The following is a 9,289-nucleotide window of genomic DNA, read 5'->3' on the forward strand; positions in this document are numbered from 1 at the left end:
GAGAGAGAGAGAGAGAGAGAGAGAGAGAACACAAGGAAGATTAGGACATGGTGATAGCATGGTTATGGAATCTTGCTATGGCTCCTGAGGGATGAGTTTCAGTTTCAGTCTAGAATCATGCTGAAAGGCTGTTCTCAGTCAACTAAACTGTAAATGTGTACCTGGTCATTCTGGCTTAGGAGCCAAAGGAGGCCAGATATGTTGCCTGTCGCATTATTTCCTTTTGTGCCATTAGCCGTGGAAATTCGCATGCGTTACTCCAGCGATGCTCAACCTTTTTGATGGGCAGTGCTCAGGCCAACTGCGGGCTGGATCCAGCTGATGGTCCTGATTTGGCATGGGGTGGTCATGGCAGAACTCCATCTGACCATACAGAGTGGGGCAGGGGTATCCCGGCTCCAGCTTGGCCCTGCAGTAGGGAGAGAGAGGGCATGGCCCAGCCTTTTGGGAGAAAGGGGTTTGGTGCAGCCCCAACCTGGCCCCACAGCTGGGGAGGAGGCATGGCCCAGCCCCATATAGCTGCAGGGGAGGAGTATGACCTGGCCTCATCCAGCTGCAGGGGTAGGAGAGGGTGCATGATCTGGCCCCAGCCTGTTGCAAGGGTCTCGGGGTTTGGGTATTAGGCAGCATTGTGGGGTGGGAGTGGGGAGGGGGGGCGGAGAAGGGGGTAGCTGCCAAATTTCCCAACTCATGGGGAGTCCCTCCAGACAGATACATATGGCTCTGTGGGCAGCTTTTGGTCTGCAGGCTGGAAGTTGAGAACCCATGCCTTACTGAAATGGGCTGTTTGACTGGTAGGGCCTTTGACTTTGACTTCTGAGATATATCTAGAGACAGACAGGCAGAGACATGTATATGTACATAAACACATACACATGTAGCCAATTTACACCCTAGCAGCTGCCTGGATCTTACCTTACTGACCGCCTCTGGTTTCTTAAGGTCCCACCCTGTTGTCTTACCTGCCACACTTTGATGTTATAATTGCATTGGAAGGCTGCCCCTAAAGGCCGGGGGAGGGGTGGGGAGGGCTTGATTTAAGTCTTACATCTTTATCTGGACTGAGGCTATCTGGCCTTGGCCCATTTTACTTTGGCTGGACCCTTCCACCCAAGGTCTACTATTTATTTATATGTGTATGGGTGTAGCAGGGTAATGGGAGCAGAGAAGAAGAATGCCCCACTCATTCCCTTCCCCTTACCTGCAGGAGGCGAAAATGCTCTGGAGGCATCAAGCTGTGCCAGGGGAATGCAGAGTACAGCACAGCAAGAAACACGGCCTGGTGCTGCAGTCCAGAAGTCCCCACCAGGAAACTGAGACCACTGGGGAGAGAGGCCCGGACCAGGAGTGTCCCAGCCAGAACATTGAGCTCTGGGGAGCCTAGGACCCTGGATGTGGGCATTGTTGGCCCCCACTCACTATAGATTACTCCCCCTCATACAGGAAACCTGAATTGCAGCTGGAGGGTGAAGTCCAATGCTAATTAGCTGGACAAGCCCAGGAGCGATGAAAAAGGGATGCCGGAAACGGTGAGAAGCCTGCTCAGACACTGGGTAAGCAATCCTTAGGAGAGTGAGAGGCAGCTAAGCTATTCACATGTCCTTATTTTAGTATTGGATGCACTGTGAGAGATACTTGGCAGTAAGCCTGGGAGATAGTGTTAAGGTGATGTAGTCCAAAAATAGCTCAACCCAGAGACACACCCCGTCACTGAGGTGATAGATATGACAGTACTGGAACAACTCACTGAGGACCTGGCAGAGGGCACTCAGCAATGGGCCTGAAAGCACCAACCAACTAAGGGGTTATTACGCATTGGACAAGGGATACGAAGGGCACCATTGGGAGCACAGGGGCCAAGACCAGGTAGATTACAGAGTTATGAACGGTGTTATCCATGCAGGGAATAGGGCCACTGAGCATGGATGTGCCCAAAGTCCAGGACGAGAGAGTACCACCATGCATGAAAACGACCTCTCTAAGTGAAGCAATGGAAAATATAGGAAAACTGGAGCCTATGGACTCCAGCTTCAGCTCTGATTTTGAGGGAGTCCTGCCCCATCCCATGGTACTGGTGACACTAGGGGACTAGGAATACCAGGCTGTAATAGACACTGGGTGTACACAAACGGTTGTCAAAGCCTCATTGATCCCAGCAAAAAGGGCCCAACCTACTTCCCTGACCAGACTGACCTGTGCACATGAGGAGAAGCAGGTATACCCATGGCACAAGCTAAGTCTGATGGTATTCAGAAATATGATAGAATTGCTGGTTGGATTGGTTCCCCAACTTCCTTGTCCTATGATATTGGGCTGGGATCGTCCAGGCCTCAAAGACATCTTCCAGAAAGTGACCAAGAACCTGGAAATCCTGTGTCTCTGGAAAGACAAGGGGAAAGGAATGGTTGGACAGTCGGACAGTGATGACAAGGAACCAGATGAATTAGACATGTTACGAGTGACCAAACAAGGGCAGTTCCAGACCAAACAAGTGGAGGAAGAAGTCTTCTGAAGTGTCTACGAAAACAGCACAGTCTGGTGGAACAAATAAATGCTCAAGCCCAAGATAATGATCCAGTGCCCACGATTTGAAGTGAGAGGACTTCTATTATACAGGGTGGTAAGAAGGGAAGGAGAGAATGAAGAAAATGCCCAATTGCTGGTTCTGCGGAGGTACTTATATAGTTCACTCCCTGCCACCCAGCAGGCACCTAAATCAGGATAAGATGGAGGGATGCATCTATTAAAAAGATTCTTTTGACTAGGGTTCTTTAAGGAAGTAGAGAGGTTTTTGTGAGGCCTGACTCCTGTGTCAGAAGGTCTCTCAAGTACTCCCCAAGTGAGCCCCCTTAACACCAATGCCCATAATTGAAAAAGCTTTTAACTGCATCACCATGGATGTAGCTGGCCCCATGGACAACTGGTGCCACCTTAGTAAAGGGGGGAACATGCTCCCCCAGTGGCCAGTCAGTGACCGGGGGGCTGGGGCCCATGGCCAACTGGGGGAGAGGGGTCCCCCCACCAACGGTGCTCCCAGAAGTGCCAGTGGCGTTTCATCTGGTGCCCCCACTCCACAGCTGGTGCTTGCGGGGGGGGTGCCAGAGCTCCCACCTGCCACCCTTGCCCGTTGCCTAAGCAGGAAGTGCTGCCTGTCAGGGTGTGCACAAGTGCTTTCAGGGAATGAATGTGCACCCCTTACGTGTCACCACTGGCTGGCCCATTTCCTAAATGGAGTGCCAGGTATCAGTTGATTCTAGTCATCATGGACTATGCCCCCCAGGTTCCAGATGCCATTCCCCTGAAATCAGTTACAGCCCCTAAGATTGCCCCACAACTAATGAAATGCGTGGCTCAAGTGAGACTACCCAAATAAGTTATAAAGGACTAGGGGATGAACTTTATGTCAGGAGTCTTAAAGGGCCTTTGTGAGACCCTGCAAATTAGACATTTGAGAATGGCAGTGTACCATCCAGAAACAGATGGGCTGGTGGAGCATACAAGGAAACTCCAAAGGCTGGGATCAACTGCTGGTGCCTTTGTTTGTGATCCCGGAAGCACCCCAGGCATCGGTGGGGTTCCTCCCATTTGAGCTGGTTTATGGGTATCAACCTCACGGCTTTCTAGATGTAATCCACGATGGTTGGGAGAGACAGGGAGCTGTCGTGATGACCCTCCCAAGTCATCTCCTGAAGCTTTGGGACCAGCTGCAGACCACGTAGAAAAATCACCCAAGAGAACCTATGGGGTGGTACAAGCATGACAGAAAAAGATTTCTGGCCAAAGGACCAGGAAGACAGAATTCAGTCCTAGGGAGGTGTTACTCCTATTACCAAGTAACAACAGCTAACTACTGGACCAATGGCAGGGACTGTATGAGGTATCGCAAAAGATAGGTCCCATTGACTATGAAATAGTGTGACTGGGACAGATGTGAGAGTGACAAGTATACCATGTGAACCTTTTAAAAGAGTGGAAGGAACAGGAGGGTTGGTTGATGAACCCTGACCTTGATCCCTAGGAACTAGGTCCTCCATCTGTAGAAGATTTTCAGAACAGAGAGACTGGATGGGGAAAACACCTAACAAGGAACCAACAATGGCAACTGACTTGATTATAGAACAGTTTCATAATGTCTTCCAAGAGGAACCTGGGTTGGCCCAAGGTGTGGTCCACCACATATATATACCCCACGGCAAAGTGGTCTGGGAACATTGGATGCATCTATGTCAAGGGTACAAGACAAAGTAAGAAAAGAGATCAAGAACATGCTAAGGGGATCATCAAAGAATCACATAGTGAGTGGAGAAGTCCCCTGGTTATCATACCCAAGCTGGATGGCTCCCTACGGCTATGCATGGACTTCTGAAAAGAGAATGCAGTGGCCAAGTGTGATGGTTTTCCCATGCCACACAGGAAATGGTAGAATGGATCAGTCGCAATACATTACGCCCCTCAATATGACCAAAGGGTACTGGCAGATACCAATGGCTCGTGAAGATAAGGAGAAGACAGCATTTGGCATACTGTGAGGTCTCTTTGAGTTCCAGAGGGTGCCTTTTGGATTCCATGGTGCCGCTGCAGCCTTCCAGTGCCTGATGGACAAGATATTAAATCCACATCAGGGGTATGCAGTAGCTTACATAGACAATGTTATCGTCTTTTCACCTAGCTGGCCTCAACGTCTAAGAGTACTTAGAGCCATACTCCAGGATCTTAGGAAATCAGGTTTGACAGCCAACCCAAACAAATGACAACTAGGTCAGAAAGAGACTAAGTATTTGGGCTTCATGGTAGGTTAGGGCCAGATTCAACCGGTGCTGGATGAAGTGGAAGCTTTACAAATATATATTAGACCCAGGACCAAGAGGCAGGTTAGATATGATAAATCTCCAATAATAATTGGCCAGGCTGGCCAATTATTATTGGAGGTTTATTATCCACTTTTCAGAGATCGTAGCTCCACTCAATGATTTAATCAAACGTACTCAAGGACAGGAGGTAAGATGGATGGAACATGCTGAAGAGGAATTTGAAAGCACCAGGGATGCCTTGTATGAGGAACCTGTACTATACACACCTGATTTCAACCAGCCATTCATATTACAGACTGATGCCGCTGGGACTGTCCTAGGAGTTGTGCTAACACAGAAGGTTGACAGAGAGAACAGGCCAGCCATCTACTACTCTAGTCATAGACTTTTGGATCACAAATCTTGGTACGCCACCATAGAACAAGAATGTCTAGCCATCAGATGGGAGTAGACATTTTTCAATATTATTTGTTAGGCTGGGAATTTACACTTACTACTGACCATGCTCCTCTTAAGTGGTTACAGTCTAACAAAGCTGGTAAAGGTAATGACTGAATTATGTGCTGGGCATTGGCCTTACAGCCTTACCATTTTAAGACTGAGTACCAGCCAGGGAGGAAAAACATTGTCACTGATTTTTTTGGTCAACAACATGAACCGGAGCACTTCACAAGTCCAAGAACCAACGTGAGGTCACCTGTCAAAGATCACTCTCAGGTAAGTCAAAGGGAAAGGGGTACTCACAGCTTAAGTGGGGAAAAATAATGCCCCACTCATTCTCTTCCCCTTACCTGCAGGAATGCAAAAAGCCCCAGAAGAGTCAAGGTGTGCCAGGGGAGTGCAGAGTGTGGTGTGGCGAGCAACGAGGCCCTGGTGCCACAGCCTGGAAGTCCCCACCAGGAAACAGACTGCTGGGGAGAAAGGACCATGGATGAGGGGATCCTTGGCCCCAATTCACTGCAGGTGACTCCTCCTCATGCAGGAGACTCAAGCTGCAGCTGGAGGGCGAAGTCCAATGCTTGTTGGCTGGACAAGCCTAGGACTGATGAAAAACACGATGTGGGAAATAGTGAGAAGCCTATTTGGATGCTGAAGGAGCACACCTGAGGAGGGTGAGAGGCAGGTAAGTTGCCCACATTTCCTTATTCTAGTATTGTATGGACTGTGGGAGGTACCTAGCAGGAAGCCCAGGAGATACTGTTAAGGAGATCCAGCTATAAAGATTTAACAACTGGAACCAGAGTTGAGGGAGATAATGGAACTACAGAGGCCTGGAGCAGGAGTGTAAGGGTGGAAGAGTTGCCAATTCTGTCCCCATAAGGGTCTTGCCATACAGCATCTTAGGACAATGCCAGTTTTGCCAAGGGGCTGTCCAACTGGATGAGTAGTGCTTCCTCCTAGGCAGAATTCTACAGTTTCCTATCAAGACATGGTAGGAAAGTGCCTTGTAAGGTGCTCCCTGTTGATGCTGGATTTTAGGAACCCAGCCCCTGTACCTTTGTTCTGGGTTGCAAAACCCTCAGACCGACCACAACACCTGCCATTTGATAATAGGTGAATTTATTGATACAGAGTAAGAACAGAAAAGCAACAATGCAAAGAATCAAACAATTCTATATCTACTAATCCTGGGGCTGTCATCAAAGTACATCTGGTCAGGATGCAGGCTGCACTCTGAGGCTCTCTCTCTCTTAGATGTGAGCAGTCTGGAGGTGGGATGCCAAGGCCCACAGCCCCCCTCCAATAGGGTTCATGATTTCATAGACATTAGGGCTGGAAGGGACCTCGGAAGATCATCGAGTCCAGCCCCCTGCCCAAAGGGCAGGAAGTCAGCTGGGGTCATAGGATCCCAGTAAGATAAGCAAGATGGGCTGTTGGTATGCCCTCGTCCATGGTGGCCTCAGGGACCCTTCCCGGGGGATGGGAATCCCTCTCAAGGAAGAGAAGGGGGAAGACCACAAGGAGGGACAGGAGGGACCCTTTGTTAATCTCAAATCTATGCTTTTGTATTCTCCTTCCTTCTTGATGACTCTTCATCTGTGGCTATCTCTGGTTGGCTATCTCTCTGCGGTCACACATCAATGTAGCCTTCCAAGGCCTTCTCCCAATTTTGTCTGTTCCCCCAAAACTGGGACTTAGGCCCCCCTGCTCTCTGAGGCCTTGAAGCTGATGTCACTTATCTTGTGTTATGGGACAGTATGGTATATTGTGGCAGGGTGACTGAAGCACCAAGGGGGAAGCGAATAGGACAAACTTACCTCAAGAAACAGGAGAAGCCACAGCAAGCTGGGACAAAGAAATTGCCATGCTCCAGACAATCAGAGGACCCAGCTGGGGCCATGGCAGATCAAAGACTGCTGCAGCAAACTCAAACACCAGGGTTTGAACCCAGAAGGGAGAAAATGGCGCGGCAAAAGAAAAGACCACTCTGGAGAGCAAGAGAAGGCACAGCTGGGTCAGATGGGCGGCAAATAGAAGTCTACCACAGCAGACCCAGCTGGAAAGAGGGGGATTTAACGGATGCTGAGGAAGCATCCAGGGTTGGAGGAGAATGGAAAGACAGTGAAGAACAGGAGAGAATGGAGAGCAGACAGCAGGAGAAGACCCTGGAGCCTAAGGGAAGACTCCTGCCCCTCAACTTACCTGGTGAGATCTGGTGAAGAACTTGATCCAGCAGGAAGTGCTGGCCGGCCAGTGAATCCAGTACTGGGGGGGGTGAAGAGAAACGCTCCGAGAACTTGCAGAAGGAAGAAGGTACAGTTGGAATTACTCCCTGGGAGGGTGGGAGGAAGACAGAGTTGGTCCCAGTCCCAGGAGGATAACTGGGGACCAAAAGAAAGAAATAGCTGCCTTGGGACCCATGCAGGGAAGAACAGGGCAAGCAGCAAATTAGACAAAGACTCAGACGAGGGTCCTTCAAGTGAGAACATTGACCTCAGAGGCACATAATAATGCCTGGAACATCAGGTGTGGTGAGGGCAGGGGATGGAGATGGTGGAGCCTTGTGATGAGCCATCAATATCCTGAGCTTATGACCAATATCTGTTGTCTCCCAAGAGCATCTAGACACATCCCCCAGAACATCAAAAGGCATGGCAGTGAGACAACAAGATAATACCATTTCAACCAGGATACAATTGGCTCCAAGTGGTTTGACATCAGCCTCTTACATACATACTTCTTTGGTTCCCAGGCTGTATGTCCTGGTTGTGTTAGACATTCTGTCTGCCTTGAAGGCTGTGATCTTGTGTTATGGCATGTTCCGCCCCTTAATTCTCAGTGTGTGTCCATCCATTGGCCTTGTTGTGCTAAACAGTAGGGCTGTGCAAAGCTTCGGTCACTGATTCAATTTGGAGGAGATTCAGCCCAATTGGTGGCCAAATCTCCAAATCTGAATCAAATCAGGAGACCCATTAATCTCTCTGAATTGAATCAGAAGCTGCTTATTTGGTTTGGAGAGACTCAACGATTCGGACATAGACATAGCTTTATATGTTTTTTTCTACATACCTCAAGGTACCCGGTGGCTCGTGAATGCTGAGATAGTGAGGCAGATGAAACGTCCCATGGGAGTGTGTGGGGTGGGTCCCCAGCATGCTTGGCGGTTGACATGGAAGTGGACCAGAACCACTTACAGTCCACTTCCAGGTCCACCATGGAGCATGTGGGGGACCACCCTGTGGCAGAACGGCCCCTAGGGATGCCATGACCACCCCTAGTGCCCTTGCCGACCGTGCCAAGTCTGGGTCTTTAACATATCCTCCGTCTCGCCCACCACGTCTTTGATCTTATTAGTTCAGTTCAGGATGCTGCCTTCCTACCCTTCTTGGCACGGGGACGGTCTTACTATGCCGGGATTTCCTCCAAGTCCCGGTGTTGGTCTTCTCCCGGGGCCAACTCAATACGCGCACCCCCTCCCGGGCTTCGTATCTCACAGGCAGCGCCCCACTCGGGCCTGCCTCCCTTATATTCCATGGCCACTCGCGTCCTGACCTGCATCCCGCGCTCCCCGCGGTCTCTATGCCCACACTCGAGCCTGTGGTCGCACCTCTCGAGCTCCGTGCCTGCACTCGGGCCTGTTGATGCCCAACTTGGGCCTGTGGTCACGCCTTGTGCGCTCCCCGCCCCCACTCGGGTCTCCTATGCCCAACTTGGGCTTACGCCCCACTGGGGCTCTTCCCAGTTGGGGCTTCTAATTGGGGCCTGTCCCGGTAATGCCCATGCTGGGCTGGGGGCGGGACTCCCCCACTGCTTAGGCCCACCTTCCTGGGCCCGCGCCCTACTGGGCTTCCGCCTCTACTTGACTCTTCCCGAAGTCGCCCCAATGGGCTGGGGTCGGGACAACCCCACAATGTGGCACCCTCCGCGGTGCCAGGAACTCCCCCACCTTACTGGGGAGCTCCTGCTGAGGCCTCCTCCACCCCTACAGCCTCACCCGGTCCTCCGGTGTAATAATCACAACTCCACAAAACTATGCT

The sequence above is a fragment of the Crocodylus porosus genome, unplaced genomic scaffold (assembly GCF_001723895.1).
Source record: "Crocodylus porosus isolate Cpor-Errol unplaced genomic scaffold, CroPor_comp1, whole genome shotgun sequence".
Taxonomy (NCBI): domain Eukaryota; kingdom Metazoa; phylum Chordata; order Crocodylia; family Crocodylidae; genus Crocodylus; species Crocodylus porosus.